This window comes from Numida meleagris, chromosome Z, assembly GCF_002078875.1.
Source record: "Numida meleagris isolate 19003 breed g44 Domestic line chromosome Z, NumMel1.0, whole genome shotgun sequence".
Taxonomy (NCBI): domain Eukaryota; kingdom Metazoa; phylum Chordata; class Aves; order Galliformes; family Numididae; genus Numida; species Numida meleagris.
The window spans coordinates 3,896,217-3,919,812 of NC_034438.1; the positions used below are offsets into that span (position 1 = coordinate 3,896,217).

Here is a 23,596-nt window from a genome sequence, read left to right on the forward strand (position 1 = left end):
AGTATTTATATTTCTATATTTCTATGCTTTCTATACTATCATTGATCTTGCATTCTTTTGCTTTCATTCCAAATGTGAGAAAGATGATAAAGTGTACAGCTGAAATTTTCTTTAATGTGTTTAAAGAAAGTATCTTTAATAGCAATGTATTTAAGGAAAATGCAATATATAAAAAAGGTGTTCTAACAAAAGAGGCCTCAGAAAAAGACATTTTTTCTTCCAAGATAACTGGGCTAAAGGTGATAAAGGCTGCTATTTTTTCAAAGAAAATAAGAAAAGAAATAACACTAAGATTTCTCTTGCTAGCAGAAGTAATATTTAATAATAAGCATCAGAAAATGTGGAGTTTTAGGGGTTTGATTTTAGTGATTTTTTTTTATTTTTTATTTTTTTATTTTTTGTATGAGAAGAAATAATATAAAAATGAACATTATGCAACAGCCTTCTGCAATATATTTCCTGATAATGGAAATAAGGCTGGCCTATTCACTGAGGTTATACACTGAAGTGTTCTGTACTGTATTTAAAATTACTGAGTCTTTCAGAAGTAAGCTAATGCAATGCATATAGTCATTCATGTTCTGCTAACCATTAAACTAAATAGAAAACTATTTCATGCATGATTTCATTCAGCTAGATGCAATAGTAGACCCGAAGAGTTCATGGATAATAGCGGAAGTGAAAAAACAAGCAAGCACAAAACAAAACTGTCCTTGTGTTGTGTGTCATTTCCATGTGATTTCAAATTGTAGAATTATAGAATCACAAAGGTTGGAAAAGACATCCAAGATCACCTAGTCCAACCATCCATTTACCACCAGTATTTCTCCATGCCTTATTAGAGGTCATTATGGACACCCTACTCACGTGTGTTAAAAATTATCATGAAAGACAGAACTAGCTGCTAACACTACAATTGTTTGCCACCCTGTTGGGAAGAAAGAAGCAGGTTAAAAGTGACTACTGAATTAGGATCCTTAACCATTTCTTGTGGTAAATTCTTCAGGTTTCTTCAAGGTTCTTCAAAAACATTAGATTGTAGCATCTGGTCAGGCTCCAAAGCCCTGTAACAAATGACAAAATTTACCTGAAATTAGCTGTCATAATATGTATATATATATTTTCCCCCGACAATATTAAACTGCCTTAAATGTTTGACTTCTCCTTGGTCGCTGCTGTATCTCCCCACTAGTTGTCTCATAAGGGGAAATAAATAGGTTTCTTGAGATATTTTTTGCATTTTGAGCTCTGCTGGAGCTATTCCAGTGAATTCACTTTGTAAAAATAGAATATTTAAATGTTTTAAAATTAAGGAAAGGTAATGTAGCAGATAGGGCAGCACGTAACTCACCAGGTCAACAGTCAGAAATTCTTCTGGATGATGAACTGTGGGTTTTAGTGACAAATGAGCTATGGTATGTCTCTTTCTGCTATCAATACTCAGATTAATAGTTTATAGTAAGGCTAAATAAGGCCGTGTGAATTGCATAAGCAATTATGTAACTCTGAAGGCTTAGGAAGAGTCAACTGGGCCTGGAGAGTTTAGTGAAAATTTTGCCATACCAATTATGTCTTTATTTTCAGGCAAGAAAGTGAGTCAAATCCGTATGTTGCAACTGCTCTAAATACACTCAAGAAATGATTTATCTGTCTATGTTGCACATTGTGGCTGCAATTTTAAAAGCACAAATAATTTTTCTGTTTTTTCATTCAAGTAAATGATACTGATATTCAATAACAGAATCTTGAGATCAACTTTTTATTATAACACAAATCATCTCAGAAAAGGAATTTTAAAGTATATTGTGGTGAACACATAACAAGAGAATACATAATACTTTAATGCATTATACCTATTATGACGTTATTGGTAAGCTTCAATGTCAACACTTGTAAACCTAGAATATGCCAGAAAGTGCTTCAACAGACCATGTTACATAAAAAAAAACTACATAAATACATAATCCAGGAAGTTGTGAGAGCTCTTCTGTAAACTATTAGGTTTCTAAAATTTGTTATAGAGCACTTCAAATTTATTTTTAATTATTTATTCATTATTGTTTAATTATTTATTTTTTTGGTGTTAGTGCAGAGTAAGGCTGTTAACTGTATTCCGTACTAGAGTGCAACAACAGACATGGATAAGGCTGAGGTACTGAACTAGTTCATTGCCACAGTCTTCACTGGCAGTCAGACTTCTCATGTCTCTCAAGTCCCAGACATTTAGACAGATGTTAGGGGAGCAAAATCTCTTCCACTATTACAGAAGAGAAGGTTTGAGATCACCTGGTAAGACTGAATATGTACAAGTCTACAGGGCTAAATGACATGTATTAGTGAATGAACTGGCTAATGTGGTTGCCAAGTCACTTTCATCATATTTGAAAAGTTGTGTCTGCCAGGTGAAGTCCCTGGTGATTGGAACAAAAGGAAACAGCATTCCCATTTTTCAGAAAAGGAGAAAGAAATGCCTGTGGAACTAGAGACCAGTGAGCCTCATGTCTCTGTCTGGGAAGGTCAAGGAAGCTATACTAAGGCACATACAAGACAAGTAGGTAATGCACGACAGCAAGGATGGCAGATCATGCCTGACCAGTCTGGTGGCCTTCTATAATGAAATGACATAATTGGTGGACAAAGGAAGAGCAATTGATGGACTTCTACAAGGTCTTTGACATGGTCCCACACCATATCCTTATCTCTAAATTGGAAACGTGGTTTTCAAGGGTGGTCTATTCAGTGGATAAATAATTGGTTGGATAATCACAGCCAGAGTATTGCTGTCAATGAATCTCTGGCCGCGTAGGGGCTGGTCACGAATGGTGTTCCTCAGGGGTCCATGTTGCAATGCTCTTTAATGTCTTCATCAACTACACAGACAGTGACATCGAGTGCACCCTGAACAAGTCTGTAGATGACACCAAGCTGAGTGGTGTGATCGATATGACAGAAGAATGGAATGCCATCCAGAAGGACGTGGACAAGCTTGAAAAGCTGGCCCACTTGAATATAGTGTTCAATGTTTAATGCCAAGGTGTAACACGTGGGTTTGGGCAACCCCAGACTGGAAGAAGAACATCTTGAGAGCAGTACTGTGGTGAAGGACCTGGAGGTTCAGGTGAATGAAAAGTTTCACATGAGTCAACAGTGTCTGCTCGCAGCCCAGAAGACAGAGAGTATCCTGAGCTGCATCAATAGAGGGGTGGCAGAAGTTGCAAAGGAGGTGATTGTCTCTACTCTGCCCTTGTGAGGCCCCATCTGGAGCACTGCATCCAGATCTGGGATCCCTAGCACAAGAAAGATCTGGAACTGCTGGAATGGGTCCAGGAAAAGTCCATGAAGATGATTAGAAGGTTGGAGCACATCTTCTGTAAAGAAAAGTAGAGGGAGTTGGACTTGTTCATCTTGGAGAAGAGAAGGCTTTGGGGGAACCTTATTGACTTGCGAAAGCTTATAAGCAGGAGGAAGACCAAATTTTACATGGTCCAATAGTGATAGGACAAGAGCGAATGACATTTAGGTTAGAAATTATGAGAAAATTCTTTATTCAGAGGCTGGTGGAAGAATGAACAGATAGTCTAATGTTATGAATGCCCCATCCACTGTTCCATTATTCTGTGATTCTAAGATTCTGTATATTTTTCAACAAACAACATTTTTACTGATGAAGATCTATGTCAATTCATTCCTTACACTTTAAGGACTTTTCTAGTGATAAAGTTCTACCTAGATTATCTCTCATATATTCCCCTCGACACTGGAATGGAAACAGCCTTAAAGAAACAATGCCTAATGCATCTCTGGCATGGTGTTAGAAGATTGTGTTGCTGACATTTGACAGCATCTTTTATCTTTGCTTTTCTTTTTAACTTATGATATACTTAACATATTTACAATAGAAATATTTCTATTCCCTTTCCAGTTCTTGGCACAGCATGTCTTCATCTTACTGAATTCATATCTTACTGAGGCTCTTATTTCCTCTTTTGCAATATTAACAAAACATTTGAGTATGACTCTCATACTACTTTCATGCACTTTACAAAGTAACCGGACAATATAACAGAGCAATTGTACTAAATATAACCCAACAAATTAGAGAAGAATATGGTCAGATGGCTTAGAGATTCTACTGGAATTAGGATAACAAGATGGTGTTAATTATTTTTTTTCTGGAGAGGTTAATCTACAAACAAATGACTATGAAAAGGAAGAAAATATTCAATATTTGGCTTTCAGGGAGTTTTCAGAGTATGTATGAGCTGACACTGGAAAATCACTAGGTGATAGACAGTGATGAAGACAATAAGGCAAGAAGATAGATAGTAAAGTCTATTGAAAAGTAACATGTAGAGTTGAATTAGTCTTGCAGCACTTCTTGCACTGTTTATGGATATGCATAGGAATGGTATAAGAATGAAAGATACTTAGTTCCTCTAGGTTGATAAAGCAATGTGCACTGAAAAAGGAGGAAGACTGGACAGGTAGTGCATTTAAGGATCATGTATAAATTCTAGTACCTGCCTACAAAGAAGTACCACTTCTAAAAATACATTAGTCCTTTTTAAGGAAATGAAGATGTTCTAGAAATCAGTGGGAGCAGGAGACAAGAAGCTAGGTTCTGAGCAGGTACAGATATCTTTAAATCTCCCTCTGTGAGTGGTTTCTTCACTTGGAAACCAGGTAGATTCAGGTAAAAAAAAATGTGCTTTCCACTTCACTTGTACAAATATCATTTGATGCACAGCAAGATTATTTATCCTCTGCTAAATTAGTCTCAATCATTGGTGAATTTTCTGATTCTGTGCCTCCTCCCCTTTTTTACCTAGCCACAACATCTGTCTATCATTAAAAGACCCAAGGCAACTACTTTGTTATTTGATTTTGCTTTGTATGGAAGCTTGAAACAGTTATTCTCAATCCTTTTAGGGAAAAAAGGATACCTTTTATACAAAAGAGCAATTTGTTGACTGAAATCTTAATAATATACTCCAAACTATTTTTAATCAATATATATAAATAATCAAAATAATTTGATTATTTCAGCAAGAAAGGAATAATATTGTATAAACAGGCTCGATGTGAACAATACTACTAAAATTAACATCCACAAATTTCTAGGATTTACCTTTTTTTTTTTTTTTCCCATCATGCTCACCCTTCCACTGAATCTTGGTTTCTTGACCTTGATAGCTTCAGTATAGGGAAGAGATATGATGAGTAGTAGCATAGAATAATAGAATCATAGAATGTCTTGGGTTGGAAGGGACCCCAAGGATCATTGCGTTCCAAAATCCTGCCACAAGCAGGGTTGCCAACTTCCAGATCTGGTGCTAGATCAAAATGCCCAGGGCCCCATCCAACAAAAGCAGCCTGGCCCCTCACTTTGGAAAACAGTATTTACACATTATATCCAAAATTACTATCTATATTTGAGTGTATTACTTTTCATTACATTTAAACTTGGTCTTTCATTGTTCCAGTTCTGACATTGTTTAACCAGCCATCAGTGATATGTTCACTGCATGGGATCTCCACTGCCAGCTAGCATTCATCTCTGATCATCCCATTCTAGTATCTCTCTACATTACTGTTTTGCCAGAGGATGGAGTCAGTACAAAGTTCACAGATACAAGATAAAGAAGTAAATTTATCCTTACATAAGTTTTAAGCAGTGAGATAAGAGGTGAAATGGCACAGCAGGAATAATACAGAACAAGGCAATGCCCCTAACCATTACTACATGAGGATAGTGGCAGTGACTAAGAAAGATACATCACAAATTACCCTAATAATTTACCGTCACCCAGATCCGCAGTCACTGGGGAGCTCTGGTTGCAGAGCCTTTCTTGGCAACTGGGAGGTCCTATGCAGTGTGTCCTCTCATAGGTGAGGTCTCCAACTTCGGAACAAGAGGGTCCAGCTTTTATACTGTTGAATAAACAAGTTTAGGTGACAATTAGGTGGAAACATCTGGTTTCATTCTCCCTTTGGATTCCACCTCAAGCCTAGCCAGGGCTCAAGGAGGAAACAAGGAAGTTTGTGTGCAAGTAGGCCTTGACACTATGCTTCTAAACAAGGAAAGGCCAATACATTCTCACAATGCTTTATCTAAGCTACATCACTTGCTAATGAGATGTTTTGTCCAAGATGCATATTATGTCAATGATCATACATATTTCATTAATGATCAGATACTAATGATATATAATGTTGGGTTGTGAGATTCATTTAGAAGTCAGCTTTGGTTCGAGGCCTACTGTTCAGGCCTTAGTACTTCAATTACATGCTGTAACCCCACTCCATCAGATCCTGTGCCATTATATCATATCTGTATCACTACACATTACATCATAACATTGTAAATATCATAAATATACTGACAGATACAGAATAGCTGTCTTCTGCATCTTTCAACTTAAAAACTATTTATGTACTGTGAAAACATAAGTAGGGCAAAACAAATTGGCCACAGTGACCTATTTTTTTTTGGGGGGGGGGGGGGGGGGGGGGGCGGGGGGAGTTGTTCTAGCTAAAGAAACTAAGACAAAATGAGTCTTACAAGCCTTATTTCTGAGACACTGCAAACTCAGTGCAAAGCTCTGTTTCACTCAGAGCAATGACACTATTGTATTACATCACTGGGCTATAAATCAATACTCCTAAAAACTTCATGAACTACTTCATCAGGTCTAGCTTTCAGTAAGATAGCACCAAAATCTGCAGCTTAAAATTTTATTTTTAAAATTATCTCTGAAATCAATGTGTGAAATGCTGAGAAAACTCCATCCGTCAGAAGACAGGAAGGAGATACTAAAGCCACATAATCCAGTCTCCTGAACTGAAGTGAATCCAACTATTCCATGGTCAGTTCTTCCTGGGGCAGATTATTTCTTCTCTGGACATCTCCACTGAATGTGATTGCCTGCAGTATTTCCCTCCAGGTTTTGTCTAGAGATTCCTTGTCCCAGGCAACTTTGCTCAAATAGCTGTTGCCCTCAGGGACACTGTGAGGAGAAAATTATTAACACTCGTAAAACATTATGGTGATGTAATGAGAAAAGCTAGATAAAGGTATTACCAAAAAAATAAAAAATAAAAATCAAGAAGGATTCATTATCGGGGCTGCGGAATCAGCCTTTTAGAACACATTTATTTCCCTGAGTTATTCAACAGTGAAAATTACCACTTTATAATCAGTTCTTAGACTGTCAATTGAGAAGTTAAATGCTTTAGGGGTACTATCATAACTAATCGGTGAATCATTTATTTACAAATAGTTTTCTCCTCTCAAGCAGCTGCAGTGTTGATTGATTTGAGGCTCTCCATCAGACAGTGAGATAAAACTACTTTCATTATATGTTGCTCCAAAGCCCACTGAAGTCAATGAATCTGTTAATTGACTTTCTTGGTCCTTGGAATAGACTCTATTTCTGTAATTTCTAAAAGCTGTCCAGAAATACTGTTTCCAAATTTGCCTCTATTAGACATTTACAAGAAAGGAGATAAATGCCGAGAAACTTTTCAGTTTCTCATTGTACATGAATCCACCCGAGACATAATATTGGCTGGGGAATACTGAAGACATAAATGGAGATGAAAACTTGTACATCTGGAGGGGAAAAGGAAGAACATATCCAGTGTGAATTACTAAGAATGTAACAGAAAATAACTTGGTGAAGCTGAGGGACAAAATAAATTTTAATGAAAAAATATAGAGCCCTAGTCAGTGAAATGGATTGGCAAAATTGACAAAGAGGACACCCACATAAGGAATACTTAATTTTTAAATAATTCCTCTTTTACTGATTTAATGATCACATAAATGATTTTTTTCCTCTAATTTCTCTGCTTTGAACTATATTTTATTCTCATCTTCTAAGGTTATTACTATTTCGTTATTATTTTGGGGGCTTTGTTTCCCCTTTTTTTTTTCTGATTTTTTTTGGATTTTTATGTATGAAATGGGGACTTTCCAGTATAGATGACTACTTGATAGTTAACTCATTGAATCATGAAAGGTATTTACAGAATAGGACAACGAGATGAGGAAGAAAAATAATGAAGCTTAATCCTGGTACAGATTAAGTTTATAAATGTTATAGAACTTTATAGATAACATGCACAATTTTTATTTATTAAAAGATATTCTTTAAATACTTGCTTTACGTATATGAACAATTTTAACATGTTAGATCTTGAGGGCATGTTTTACAACCAAATTTTCCCTCTTCTTTCTTTGTGCATATATAGTATGCTTTGAGATATTACACAACTCTAGGTATTGCCTTACTTTTTGAAATTAAACCTTTTATTTTCAATGTTATTAGCAGGCAAGATTAACCTTCTCCAACACTATATAGCTGATAGTTGAAGCCTGCAATTATTTCTAGGTATGGAAGAAACTAATTCTATGAGGTACCTTGTAACTTATCAGTCATTCTGCTCGTATGACCAGCAGAACTGTACCTCAATTTCTTCAAATACTTCAAATGAGAAGGATTTTCACTTGTAACTTGATGGAATGATATATGTGCTGCAGAGATGACAAATTTCTGGCTTGGTCTTGGTGACTATTAATAATAAAGCATAAGGTATCGGGAACATTAGGTGCTTATTAGTCCCAGGATTCTAAGATCCAGCTTTATTAGCTCCTACTGGTGATCAATACTAATTCTGCTATTACCTAATTTCAGCAGTGCCACAGATGGCTCCCATCTGACATTTTCCGATATGCAGCTGGGTGAGCTGTTTACTCAGAGGAAGTTTATTAATCATAAACTATTCCGAGCAGTTTCAGTTTTGCCTTTAGTTGGTCATGTCTAAACCTTACTGAATTTATAAGAGATGAGCTGTGTAACTGAGGAAAAACTGAGGAAAAAAAATTCATTAATAACGTCTTTAATAGTTTCTTCCTAATGAGGGAGGACTGAAAAGGGGGCAGAACGCGTCAATCAAAACACCTGTATTTTGACGTTAGATAGATCAAATAAAGTGAATTACAGTGAAACGGCATATCATCTGGATCTGGGTTATGAGCTCTTGACCAAGAATGTTCTCTCAACCAGGTGGGATGTCCTGGAGAAGTAAAGTCCCCTGTCTCTTTTCAAAGAAGCTATTCAGTTATTAGGTAGGCCAGACACACTTTAGAATGTCTGAGGATCTCTCACTGTTGTATTCCATCAAATGATTTATTCATAATCATTTGTTCATATCTTAATATTCTGGAATATATGTAATATATTGGAGATTTGCTATATATATATGTATACACATATGTATATACATATATACATATGTGCATATGTGCATATGTATATGTATAAATATGTATATATATACACATACATTTATATACATATTTATATGTTTACACACATATACATATATATGTGTGTGTAGAGACATATACATATGGATATATACATATAAATTTATGTATAGGTGACATATATATGTATATAGAATCATAGAATCATAGAATGGCCTGGGTTGAAAAGGACCTCAAGGTTCATCTAGTTTCAACCCCCCTACTGAGTGCAGGGTCACCAACCACTAGACCAGGCTGCCCAGAGCCACGTCCAGCCTGGCCTTGAATGCCTCCAGGGACAGAGCATCCACAGCCTCCTTGGGCAACCTGTTCCAGCGCATCACCACCCTCTGAGTGAAAAACTTCATCCTAATATCTAACATAAATCTCCCCTGTCTCAGTTTAAAACCATTCCCCCTTGTCCTATCACTATCAACCCATGTAAACAGTCATTCCTCCTCCTGTTTATATGCTCCCTTCAGATACTGGAAGGCCACGATGAGGTATATAGATACATGTATATAGATATACACATGTATATATTACATATATCTCATACATATAAAGCATACATCTCATATGTATGTATATATCCTCTGCAATTTTTTAGAGACACATGCAAAATTACTTCTCATATTTCATCTTTTTATTGCATAGAAATTCAAATATTCTCATCTCAAAGTCAAGTATAAATTTAACTGAAATAACTGTAGCTATGTGCATCCAAAAAAAGTACTTAACAAAAGTTTTGTGTTTAGCACTCAGTAATTATGAAATTATTATGCATTTGGTATTGCTATTATGCTGCTGTTTGTTGCTATATTATTGCTTTTAATCAGTTAATGCTGGAAGCTGTAACTTCAAAGATCTTCTGAACTGGAGAAGACTTTTCAGCATCTCAAGAAAAATATATCCCAAAGTTCTGTGCTCAGCTCTTACATTGGCTGTATTTGTACATAAGATTTGTCACAAATGTCAGTGAACTATCTAATATGTAAACTCATACTTAAGTAGGAAAAATAATGCTCTGAAACACTGACTTTGTGTTCACTTCATCTGCGGTTGTCCAGGTCCTAATTTGAGATTATACTTAAATACACTGGAAATTTGATCGCAAAGTGTCCCCAGGTAAGAAGGGCTGAGTATACATGGCATTTTTGCACAATCTTAAGTACCCTCTAGAGTGGTCAAACTCCATCCATTGGTTAAAAGAATAGTGACCATCATCTGAAGCTAAGATTTTCCTTGAAGTATTTTAAAATCTTAAATGAATTACTGGGACAATGCTTTGGAAACCACTCCTGGCAACAGAGAATTGCAGATAGGTAAGCTTTCTTTGTTGTTAGAAAGCAAGAGATTGAGGATGCTCTTATGTAAAGCACCTAAACAATCCTCATCAGAGACCTATCTGTTATGGTAAATTGATCATATACATCATATACTCATCCCTCTGTAGTTAGAAAAAAGAGAAGTATTTCTAGGATACAATTCATCAAGCTAGAGACAAGATGATTGGTCCATTTGTTATCTGTCTTTAAAAAAAAAAAAAAAAAAAGACTACCTGTATAATTTACATGAAAAAATTATGAAAAAATTAGACTAATACTCTAAAATCTATAAAGCTGAAATAAATTCCCCTTAAGCTGGAATGAATTTTTTATGTAGCAGGTTAATTTTTTTTCTTTTGTTTCTAAGAATGGAAGCATAACTGTTGTATTATACAACTATGTGAGGTATTAAGAAACCGGATTAAAAAGTTCATTGCTTTCCCTTATGAATACTCATTTATCTGTCTCCAGTTATTTCCTCTTATTTGCTATACTTTAGATTCTCAAAGGCAATATGTTTATTTGCCTTTTGTTTATTAAATTGTTATCATAATTCAGTTATGACTTTAAAAGTTCCATGGTGTCATCATCACCATCATCAAATAATGATACCTCTAGAAATCAGTCTGAAATTTTTTATATTGACTCTTTTATTATTTAGTAATTAAAACTAAATCCATGCATTTAGTTGTGATAATGTATTCATATATCATGCATTTTCAGTATACTATGTAGAATGTACTATCTTTTCACCTGATAAGGGTGATAAAGACCGTGAATAGATGTTGTGAAAGACCGGTATGACTGAAGGGAAACATTTCTGAATTCTAGGTGGGGAGGAGGTTTTAGTGAAAAAGCACCCATTTCATGCTTTCTCTGGCAGCCTACATCACTTTTTTCTCCCTAATGCTATAACACTCCTGAGTAGATCTCTGACACAATGACTGCATTAACCACTGGTGGAATAAACAGCTATTATTGGACCATGTTCCTGTATTTGACAAGGGGCAGCTATAACTCTGTGTGTGCATTTCACCTACAGCCCTTATGAAAGTGCTCATCTGTATTCAGTGAGGCTGAGAGCCAGGCAAGGATGCATTCAGACTCCGTCCGATGCATGTCACAATGGCAGCACCTAGGAAATGCATTAATATTTATGGAAAAGGAACAAAGAAATCAAGGCATCACTGCCTGCCTTTCTCAATATATTCTTTTTATAAATTTAATTTTGGAGCAACTTTTGGAGGGATAGACACTACGACAGTTACAGCTAGACAGAAAAGCATGTGTTTAATGTTCAATTGTAATTGAGAATCTTGATGCTGATTTCTGCTCAGTGAGATTGTGATTTTCTCCACCTTTTTGAATTTAACATTTTTTTTTTAAATTGCTTGCCACGGAAAAGACATTTAATAAGCAGTTTCTTCTCATTGGCTGTCTCTGACTTTTCCTTCTTTGAGAAGTGCAAGGATCCCCTCTTCTTCCTGAAGTCCAAAGATTTACTACTCAGTATTGCAACAACAATGTCTATATGAATGAAGTACCTTCTTCACACATGAAACCGTTGTCTGTGAAACAGATTTGTTACCTGGTGTACCAACTCCCACACACCCAGGGGAGCCTTGGTGCTGGTAGAAATTTCCACAAATCAAACACAACAATGCAAATTTCTTCAAACTATTTATAAATTAAATTCACCTGTACTCTGCCTATTTAATACAGAAGAAACACCTACTACATGCATATTCATAAGGTTAAGCAATCATGATACGCCTTCCCATTTTCTCTACTTTCTCTGGCCATCTGCACTGGTGTGAGATTGTACAGAGGTATTACGTGAACTTCAGTGGCCATTTTGAGTGAAGTACCCTTCCTGCTTTTATCCATATATGATCACATGTCACCCAAGAGCCAGCTGGACAATTCTCATCTTGTCAGCTATCCAAGAAAAACTGTCTTTGATTAATTTGATAAGACCAATGGCCAAGACATATATTCATTAGTATAAACTGTACTTGATCAAAGGATTCTATATTTATGTTCATTAAACACAAAAAATGCCCCCTGCTAAAGCAGGTACCCTACAATAGGTTGCACAGGTAAGTGTCCAAATCAGTCTTGAGTATCTCCATAGAAAGAGATTCTACAGCCTCACTGGGCAGCGTGTTCCAGTGCCCCATCAACATTACCGAAAATAAGTTCTTTCACATGTTTGTATGGAACTTCCTATGTTTAAGTTTTAGGCTATTGCTTCTTGTGCTATTGCTACGCTCCACCAAGAAGAGCTTGGCCTCATCCATTTGCATCCCATCTTCCTTTAGATATTTATAAACAAAAATGTACAAATTCTTCTTGAAAATTTATCAGTACTGATCCAAAATCTACAACACTGTGTTTCACCTACAGGGTAAAAGGACAGAAAGAAAAACAAAAAAATAATTCTCAACCCCTCTTGCATATAACACATCTGAATGAGTAATAGTTCAGCAATTCACTGGGATTCTTTTTTTTTTATTTCTCCTAATTGTTTTCCAGAAATGCCTTGAAAACTAAAGGAAAAAGCAAACCAGCTGGTATTTACAAAGAGAAGCTACACGGCACACTGGGAGTTACTGGTAAGGATCGTAAAGTCTTGATCTCTTCAGATGCTCAGAACCAGATTTTCTTTGTTAAAATACACTCTGTCATTGGTGTCTTCTGATCCTAACGTCTGCTCAGTTGTCCTTTCATTTTGCTGTCTTCAATTAAATATAAAACTTTTCAGTGGCTGGATCTTATTTGCCCCCAGAGCTCTGCTGAAAGCTGACTCATGTTGTTTCCAAAAAAAACACCTCAAAGAGAGAGCAAAAATCCACCTGTAGACAAATGTTTTATCTATGGACAGTACTCCATGAATTCTACCTCAAATTTCCTAGCAACACATGAATAAGAAATTCAGTAACAAAACTGTCAGCAGTAATTTAATATTCAATGAGTCCAGGATGAAAACTAGGTTCATCTTCTTTCTGAGGATGCTAGCTCAATGCTTTAACATATTTTCAGCTTTCTTCCATAAAGATAAGTCTTTCCCAAGATTAGTTTCTGTGTGTAATTTGGGAAAATAAGAAAGTAAGAAATCAGTAGCACAGTCTTCATGATGGTTTAATTCTTCATTATTTAAACATCAACATAATATTACTTTTTCTATAAAAATATTACAAATACAGCAAATCATCAATGTGCCTCCACATGCTTGTTAGATATCTTTGGGCAATGGTCATTTAACTTGTTTATTACATTAAATTTCTTTCTCCATTTTTTCCTGATGCAAGGTAGTAAACATTCCAAAATTTAGTATCAAAACAAGCCTATTTTAATTTGCAAAGCTAGGCACTGGAAGAAGGAGCTTAATAATAAAACTAAAAGCTAGTTAATTGCTTTACTTGACTTTCTTTCTGCAGCAATAAACTCGAAACATTCATGAGCGTTGCATTTACTCCAGCTCTGTGGTAAACATTATTGGTTATTGGTGGTAGGTGGATGGTTGGACTGGATGATCTTGTAGGTCTTTTCCAACCTAGCTAATTCTATGAATCTATGATTCTATGAAACAGAAATATTATATTTACCAGAAAAGTTACACATTTTCTTCCATGGAGATCAGTGTTTGAATTGAGTCTGGCAAAAGTCAGCAAAAAAAAGAATGACTCGATAGCAGTAACTAATAGATACATGGGTAAAATAAGTTCAGTGATAAGTTGGGTTCAGTTAAATGTTGAATAAGCTGGAATCCACATCAGAAAACCATTGCATGTTTGACACTTTTGATAGCACATACACCAAAGAGATATTGAAGGTTAACTGAGTACAGAAAGTGAACAGACTTCTCAATATACTGTCCTCTAGTTAAAGGTTGACATGCTCTGGTGAAAACAAAGACAAGTATCTACCATACTGATGTGCGTCTTATGTTAGATGATAACCACAGTTTAAAGCCCAGATATATTAGCATTATAAATATTTTATTAATATTATATAATACACAGTCATGTATGTAATTAATGTATATAACTCAGTATTAATATATTGTGTTGGTATTGCATTATAATAATTACTGTTATCATTAATATTATATTAATAATGTATCACGTTAGTAACATTTGATAGAGAAAAATCAGACAGGCCTTCACCTTCCACTGGTTTTAGCAGACAAGAAGGTGACAATCATCCAGAAATGTTTCCTCAAAAGCAAAGAAAGCCAGCAGTTTCCTGGGCTGTATGAGGGAGAGAAGTACCAGAGCAGAAAGAGAGTTGGAACTTCCCCTCTACTCAGTAGTGGAGAGAGACATTCAAGGTCTTGTGTTGAGTGCTGGAGTCTCCCAGAAGAAAGAAATATAGACACATTAGAGTGAGTCCAGTGAAATCCCACAAAGGTGATGAAGGGACTGGAGCATCTGGATGCATGAGGAGAGGCTGCAAGAGCTGGAGCTGATCAACGTGAAGAAGAGAAGGCTCAGGGGATCTTATCAGTGTGTCTAAACACCTGAAGAAGACACCACAAAGAAGACAGTGGTGCTCTGTGACGGTATAACAAGCCATGAGCAGCAAGTTAAGCTGAATAAATTTTATTTAAATGTAGATGTAAACACATACTTTTTTTTAGTATGAAGATGGACAAACATTGGCATAGGTTGCCCAGAGTCTTTGTGAAGCTATTCAAAATCCGACTGGGCATGGCCTTGAGCAGCCTACTCTTTGTGAATCTGCTAGAGCAGGGGTTGCACTAGGTGGTCATTAGAGGTCCTTCAAGCCCCTGCCAGTGTGGGAAATCAGACTTGCATCTTCAGATACTCTGTCCTGATGGTTTTGTGGTTTTGGAAACACAGAAAATTGTTGATGGAGAAACAAACATGAAAAAGATGTGGTGAAATAATGTTTGTCCTTGTTTCTAGTTGCAGCATGTATTTTGAGGGGATTTGATGGTCAGGAAGTCAGCCAAGTGTTTCTTAGAGCGCTCACAATGAGAGTCCTGCAAGCTTAATCTGAAGACCCTTCTTCAGAAAAATGATTAAAAAATAAATCGGAAAAACGCAACTCAAAGTTAAGAAAATCCTATTGGCAGGGTAGTTTCTTGTTCTTTATATTTGCTTTTTTAAGACAAAAGATTGCAGAAATACATAAATATGGAAAAGTGAGGTTATAAAAGGTAGCATTCAGGTGCCTAAAGGAGGGTGTACACTGCTGTTTTGAGTGAGTGAAAAATTTACCTTGGCCATCAGCTGCTGCTCCAGAGGAACTCATGGTGTCTCATGATTCTTTGTTATACCTGTCATAGCCATGCAAATGTCTTGAGTGGTACAGAGTATCTCAAACAATCCAAAGCACACATTTAGGCAATCTGATTGAGATTCAGCTCAGTGGACAGGCTTCTCAAATTCTATAACAGATCCATAGAAATGCCTTGTTCTTCTTCTTTTTTTTTTTTTTTTTTACTGTGGAATTTTGTTGTTGTTGTTGCTTTTGTTTTTTACTGTGGCCTGGAAACAGTTTGCTTTCTGAATACACATTTACTGAAAATTTTACACTATTTTGCATAATAGATCATGAAAATAGTCTCTGTAACACAGCATTATGCTTTAAATATTCTCAGATCTCCTCTTCTGCTAGTAATACTCATTTGACTATGTTCTTGATAAGTGAATTAATATCAAATAGATGATCTGTGTAACATGAAAACACACTCATACACGTTCCCGGGTTTCGGCACCACTTGAAAACACATTCATTCATACGTTCCCGGGTTTCGGCACCACTTGAAAACACACTCATACACGTTCCCGGGTTTCGGCACCACTTGAAAACACACTCATACACGTTCCCGGGTTTCGGCACCACTTGAAAACACACTCACACACACACACAGACACACACACAATAGCAGCAAGAAAAGCTTTTTTTTTTTATTCAAAGGTATAGCATTACTTTTATAATACTTGTTATCCACTATTGCCATCTAAAGCTTACTCCCTTAATGCTGATTGGATATTTTTGCTGAGGCATGTAGCAGTGAAGCATGAAGCAGTATTTTCCATCTACTGACATATCAAAAGGTAGCTTATCGGATCATCTTAGTTTGCCATTTTCCCTGCGTCACGGGTACATTCTTTGGTCAACTTGTCCCTATTCCTTTGGGGAGGGGGCCTTTCTCGTTACACCTCGTATCCTCGCAACCGCCTAATTACAACAGTAACAGGACATGACAGCATTTTTAAATAGGAAGAAAGGAAAGCAAATAAAGACCATAAAGACCAAGCTTCTCCCACCCTTCATACTCAATTCCTGATCCTAAGATTTAGGGTTATTTCTTTAAATCTGTTTGGAGAAATCACTCCTGGGGAGGGCATCTTTATTGTAGGGATCATTAGATTGAAAAGAAGCATATGAAAAGTAGGGAATTTGTATTTCAGTCACAAAATGGATCAAAGAAAACTTTCCTAGGGCAAGGTGTTGTTGTCTAGATTGTCCTGAAGAGAGGAAAATCATTACAGTGGGTTATCTGTAACAGTGGTTCTCAACCTTTCTATCAGCTTTACATACCCCAAGGCGGAAATATAATATGACTGATTATGATTAGTACACATGTATACAACGACCCATTTTTCTGCTGATATTTTTGCATGTTCTATACGTTTGGTAGGTTCTGTTTTTGTTTTTGTTTTTGTTTTTTCCTAAAAACAGACCCACCACACATGTATACACACACTGTCGTGGTTTCATGATTTTCGGTTATTGGTACTCCACATCATAACATCATGTAGTGAATGTACCTGGTTCTCAGAAGAGAAGGACTACTACATTCCCCTCCTCTGTTTCCATTTTCCAGCCGGAGGGAAAAGATAAAAGCTCGCAGTATAAAAACTTGCAGATCACGAGACCTCGTCCCTTTTTCCACCGTCTCTCGTCTTGGCAGCACCTCGCTCTCCAGCCGTCTTATTGTCGGTAGTAGAGTAAGGCCTACCTTAATTTTGGGACATTCTCTCTCTCTGTATTGGATTTACCAGCTTAAATTGTAATTATATTGTATTATAGTGTGTTGTTTTGCATTCCGATATCTTATTTAGTAAATTGGTTTGTTTCTCCTCAGATTGTTGCCACTGTTCTTTGCTCTCAGGGCCATCTCCTTACCTTTTTCCCCTTTTCCCGGGACGTGGGCCCGTGGGTCCCCTGTCCCCTTTGTCACGGAATCGGGCCGAACACCCATAAACCGTTGACACACACTCAGCTTCAAAACAATAATTCATTATTATTATATTAATTATAAAATTATTAGTTATAATAATAATAATAATGTTGTTTGTTCTTTTCACTGTGACTCAACAAATACAAGAAAGGCATATACTCTGCTTGGAGAAATATGTGACAGGTGATTAATTCCGTATCTCTTTGTCTGCTGCTGCTCATTGGAGCTTCTCAAAGGTTGCCCATTTAAGATATTTCTTCTGGAAAAACACTGATCCTTTCAGAATGAATTGTCCCTAGATGTGATATGACTGATGAAAAGATATCCTTTAATTGTATTAACTTGAAGTTCTCTGGACACTACCTACATATATACTACACCATAACAGAGAAGTATTTGCATGTTTCCCCAACCCCTGCGGCATCCTGCACCTTTACAGAGCCCCATGGACAAGAAAGCACACTTCACACTATGGACAGGATCATCTCCAGTGCCTTGCTTATCATGGCAGAAATATCAGAGTTCATAGAGCTGTATTTAATACCAAAAGCAAGTACCATACCTGAAGACTTTTCCAGAACATGACTCAGTGCTACCCCCACAACACAAATTCTAGTAAGAACCATCTCTTCATGCACAGGATGCAGTACTTAATTTCTTAACATTTTATTTCATTTACCCTCAACTCTAAAGCTAGAAGATATTGATGGTCATGTTATGATTTCTTTGAAAGCATACACCAGCCTGTCACTACAGTTGGCATGAAAGGGTAGGAATCACATGCAATAAATGCATGTCTTCTAGTCCTATTTAAATATTTACTGATGATCTAGATGAGGGGATTGAATCATAGAATGGTTTGGGTTAGAAGGGATCTTTAAGATCATCTAGTTCCAACCCCCCAGTTATAGGCAGGGACACCTCCATCTAGAACATGTTGCTCAAAGCCCCATCCAGCCTGGCCTTGAGTGCCTCCAGGGTGGAAGCATCTACAACCCCTCTGGGCAAACTGTTCCAGTGTCTCACCACTCTCATACTAAAGAATTTCTTCCTAATATCTAGTCTAAATCTACTGTCTTCCAATTTAATGCCATTTCCCCTCATCCTGTTGCTATCTGCCCTTACAAAAAGTCCCTCCCCACCTTTCCTGTATGCCCCTTCAGGTACTGGAAGGCTGCTATAAGGTCTCCTCGGAGCCTTCTCTTCTCCAGGCTGAAGGATCCCATTCATCAAATCCATTTGTTTTTTTTTTTTTTTTTTCCAATTTGGTGACCAGGATGTCATGCAAGACAGTGTTAAATGTTTTCCACAAGTCCAGGTCGATGATGTCAGTTGCTCACAGTTAAGTGCACTGTCAGTAAGTTTGCAGGCAATGCCAAGCTGGGAGTAGTACTGATCTGCCTGAGAGCAGGAAAGATTAAGGAGGAATCTGGATAAGCTGGATCAATGGGCTGAGGCCAACAGTATGAGTTTCAAAAAGATCAAACGGCAGGTCCTTTGGTCACAACAAGCCCAAGCAATGCCACAGGCTTGGGGCAGAGTGACTGGCAAGCTGCATGGAGAAAAAGGATCTGGGGATGTTAGTTGACAGCTGCCTGAACTTGAGCCAGCAGTGAGCCCAGGTGGCCAAGAAGTCCAATGGCATCCTGGCTTGTATCAGAAACAGCATAGCTAAGAGAACTAGGTAAGTGACCATCCCTCTGTACTCAGAAATGGTGAGGACACACCTCGAGTAAAGTATTCAGTACTAAAAAAGGCATTAAGGCCTTGGAGAATGTCCAAATAAGTGCAGCAACACTGGTGAAGTATCTGGAGCACAAGTGGCTGAGGAAACTGGGATTATTTAGTGTGGAAAAGAGGAGGCTTAGGGCTAACCTTATTTCTTCCCAAAACTGCCTGAAAGGAGGTTGTAGAAAGGTGGGGAGTTGGTCTTCTGGGTAACTGGCAATAGGACAACATGTAACAGCCTTAAATGGTGCTAGAGGAGGTTCAGGTTGGATATTAGGAAAAATTTATTCTCAGAAAGAGTGGTCAGGCATTCAAACAGGATGCCCAGGTGTGAGTCACTGTCACTGCAGGTGTTCAAGAAACATGGAGATGTGGCACTTAGGGACATGGTTTAGTGGGCATGGTGGTGACAGGTTGACTATTGGACTAGATGATCTTGGAGGTCTTTTCCAACATTAATGATTCTATGATTCTAAGACAGGAAAGAGGAAATCTTGTTTCTTATTTTCCATCCTATTCATCAGGATTTGTGTGGGATTGCAACAAATCATTTCTCCTTTCTTATTTTTATCATAATAGAGATGTTAATACTTTCCCCACAGTCACAGTATAAAGATACTATCTATAGAATCCTTTTAGAGCTGTGGCTGGAAGTCAGGAGATTGTACTGAATACACTTTCTATGATCTATTATTATGACATTTGTTAAAGGTGTGCTGGTTCACACTCCAGAAAAAAATTCCTTTCTCAAATGATCATTAAAATGAGAGGCAAAGAAAAGTGAAGAATATTTCAATTTCCAGACCAAAATTAGAATGTTCTTCAGCAAAAATACTTAAATCTTTAAAACTAAGTTATATTAATTGAATTTTAAATATAAAACATATAGAGGGCTTAATACAATAAAGAGTAGATATCTGTGTTCTGCAGATATCTGATGTATAAAAGATGTCATGATTTGTTAGAGTATATATCTCTAAAAACAGAAAAGTTTTTCTGGTGACTAACCTGCCACGGTTTTCATTTTTCTTTGTTGCTTTTTACATGTTTTTGCTCTGTTTGTTTAGTTAGTTGTTTGCTTGTTTGGTTGGTTGGTTGGATTGGTTCTGGTTTGTTTGGTTGTTGTTTGGTTGATTGTCTGGTTTGTTTGGGTCCATGCTGTAAGCTCCATTTTGGAGGATGGATGTCTGAATGTGTTTTTTTCCATATGTAAGAACAGCACATTGAACCATGCAACTCTGTCATAAACTCATAGAATGATTTGGGTTAGAAGGGACATTTAATTTCAACTAGTTCCAACCCCCTTTTATAGGCAGGGACACCTCCATCTAGAACATGTTGCTCAAAGGCCCAGCCAGCCTGGCCTTGGGTGCCTCCAGGGTGGAAGCATCTACAACCTCTCTGGGCAAACTGTTCCAGTGTCTCACCACCCTCACACTAAAGAATTTCTTCCTGATATCTGCTCTAAATCTACCCTGTTCCAGTTAAAACCATTTCCCCTCATCCTGTTGCTATCTGCCCTTACAAAAAGTCCCTACTCACCTTTCATGCAGGCCCCTTTCAGGTACTAGAAGGCCATTATAAAGTCCTCCAGGAGCCTTCTCCATGCCGAAGAGCCCCAGCTCTTTCAGCCTGTCCTCATAGAGGATGTGCTCCAGCCCTCTGATAATCTTCAAGGCCCTCCTCTGGACCTGCTCCAACAGCTCCATGTCCTTCTTGTGTTGGGGGCCCTAGAACTGGATGTAGAACTCTAGGTGGGGTCTCGCGAGAGCAGGTGAGGTCTCATGAGAGACCTTGTCTTTGGTAGGGTCTTCTAAACCTGTACAGTATATTATAATGTAAGCAAAATGCTATGTTAACTGCGTTTCCAAATACATACAGACAGATTTTTTACGTGATAAAATCTTGTAATTGTTATTATATCACTAAAATATCCAGATTTGTTATTCCAGAACCAGCTGCTTTATGCTGTGGATTAGAGAGACCATTACTAAAGCTGTGCTTAAAATACCTCTTTCTTTCTGTCATATGAATCCCCTTTAGAGCTTTGCTATCTTGGAGACAAAAAAAAAAGCAGAATGAAATGAAGTTTCCATTACAGCATGCTGTGGGAGACCTCAGTTCATTGGGATTCCAGATTCTACACACTTCTGCACTTCCCCTGGAAGTAAGACAGCTGTGCATGACCATAGAGGCACAGCAGATGCTGAATGCTGATTGTCAAACCCTAGTGGCTATTTTAATTGCCCCTTTCTACCAGTTTGAGACATTGCAATGGTATGAAAGCAACAGAGGTTGCTGTCACTCAAGATCTCTGAACCTACTGTTCTGTCTGAAAATAAAAATGGATGTAATGAAAAAGAAAAGAAACTTCCACAGGTTCCTGACAAGCTCATAAGCAAAATGTAACAGGGAATAAGAAGAGGAGGGGGGATTTCTGGCTCGGCAGTGGATTTGAGTTTATACCTGAAAGTTTCATAAGGCAGCTACGAGTGTTTTATGAGAGATAAGATCTTCAAGAGTCAGGTTACAGCATGATGGACTTTGACATTTTGTAAAACCATAAAACGTGTCAGTAGCTTTAACAAGCACGAATGCTTTGACCTCCTGAGGTTTCTGTCCGATTTAGCCATAGCAACTGTTCAATTCACACAATTAATGGTTACATCCAGTCAAGGGAGGGAGGGAAAAGGGTGACAAGAAACATCGCCATAACACCAAGAAAGAATTTCTTTTTTTCTGCTCTGTCTCCCTCATCAGAGATGCTCCCCTCTCCACTCCATTCTTCACTGTACATCAGATATTTCTGTAGCACTAATTTTCCCTTCACATATATATTGTAGGCCTCATATATTTCTAGGCCTCATATCCAATAATTGTGCCTTAATAGGATAATGCCAAGAAAGTCTGATCCTTTGGCAAAAGAATCATGAAGTTATTTTGCAGACATTTTATTTTATATTTTCCATCTATTACACAAATTCCTTATTAATCTGGTTGGTTTGTTACTTCTTCTGTTTTGAGGATGACACTGCTGATATCGGTAATTTAGGGACTGTGGCTTTTCTCTAAAGATAAAAGGTTGCTTTATCACCTTTCATTTCAAAAAAGCCAGAATAAACACATGGGGAATATAACCTCTCCTTGGAGGATGAATCTTTTTAGTTACTAGAAGAAAGGCGCCAGTTTACAGGCAGCAATACAGGGTGAAATCATCTCCTTTCCTCACGTTGCTACAATACAGATGAAGCATTATAAAGCAGTAGGAGTCATTTATTGCCATCCTTCATGTGTACATTTTCTCATGATGGGAAAAGGAGAGGAAAATTCTCTTCAACACACCTCACAAATATCGGTTTTGAGAAAGAGCCGAATGATCAGACAGCAATGTGTGTTGCAAAGGCAGCTCCAAACTGCGCAGCAGCATTCAGCTTTGCATATGTTCAGTTACATGGGAAGAAAATTCAGATCTCACCCAGGAATCAAGCACTTTTTTACTTCTCTGCTGCCACTACATGATACCATGCATTTGTCCCAGATTTGTGGGATTTAGAACAATCATTACAACTTCAGTGTACTGTCAGTGAATATTTCCTCCTAGGCTTTTATCTTCAGTTTATTAAGAGGGTGGGAGAGATGGAGGTGCAGCCATTACATCTCATGTACAATGACAATACATTGTCATTTTTCATGGGCATGCACTTTTGATGGCTGCTGGAGATCTTTTTGACCCATTCTAGCTGTTTGTTCATAGAGGATCTAGAAATAGGGATTCATTTTTTGAAATGAACAAATACTAGGATACACATTACTATGCCTTTTTGAAAAGTTCATATTAACTGTATGTTGTACCTCTACAATAAAAGTGTAGATGTTGAAGTATTTCTAAGGCTTCCTAATGGAGGGGAAATGTGGCTGAAAACAATGTCTATACAGCTCTGAATAAATAAGTAGAAAGTTATTTATGTAATAACAAGGTCAAACAATCTACAGAATACTACTTTATTTTCA

The 23,596-nt window shown here is 37.3% G+C and overlaps 1 long non-coding RNA gene across 4 annotated transcripts in view; it reads left to right on the forward strand.

Annotated features, from left to right (window-relative positions):
- The window catches only part of LOC110390302, a 45,259-nt gene continuing 40,941 nt past the window's right edge, over positions 19,279 to 23,596 (forward strand). For all 4 annotated transcript variants that reach the window (XR_002433677.1, XR_002433678.1, XR_002433679.1 and 1 more), the window contains exon 1: positions 19,279 to 19,541. This is a non-coding gene — a long non-coding RNA (uncharacterized LOC110390302). The remainder of the gene's footprint in view (positions 19,542 to 23,596) is intronic.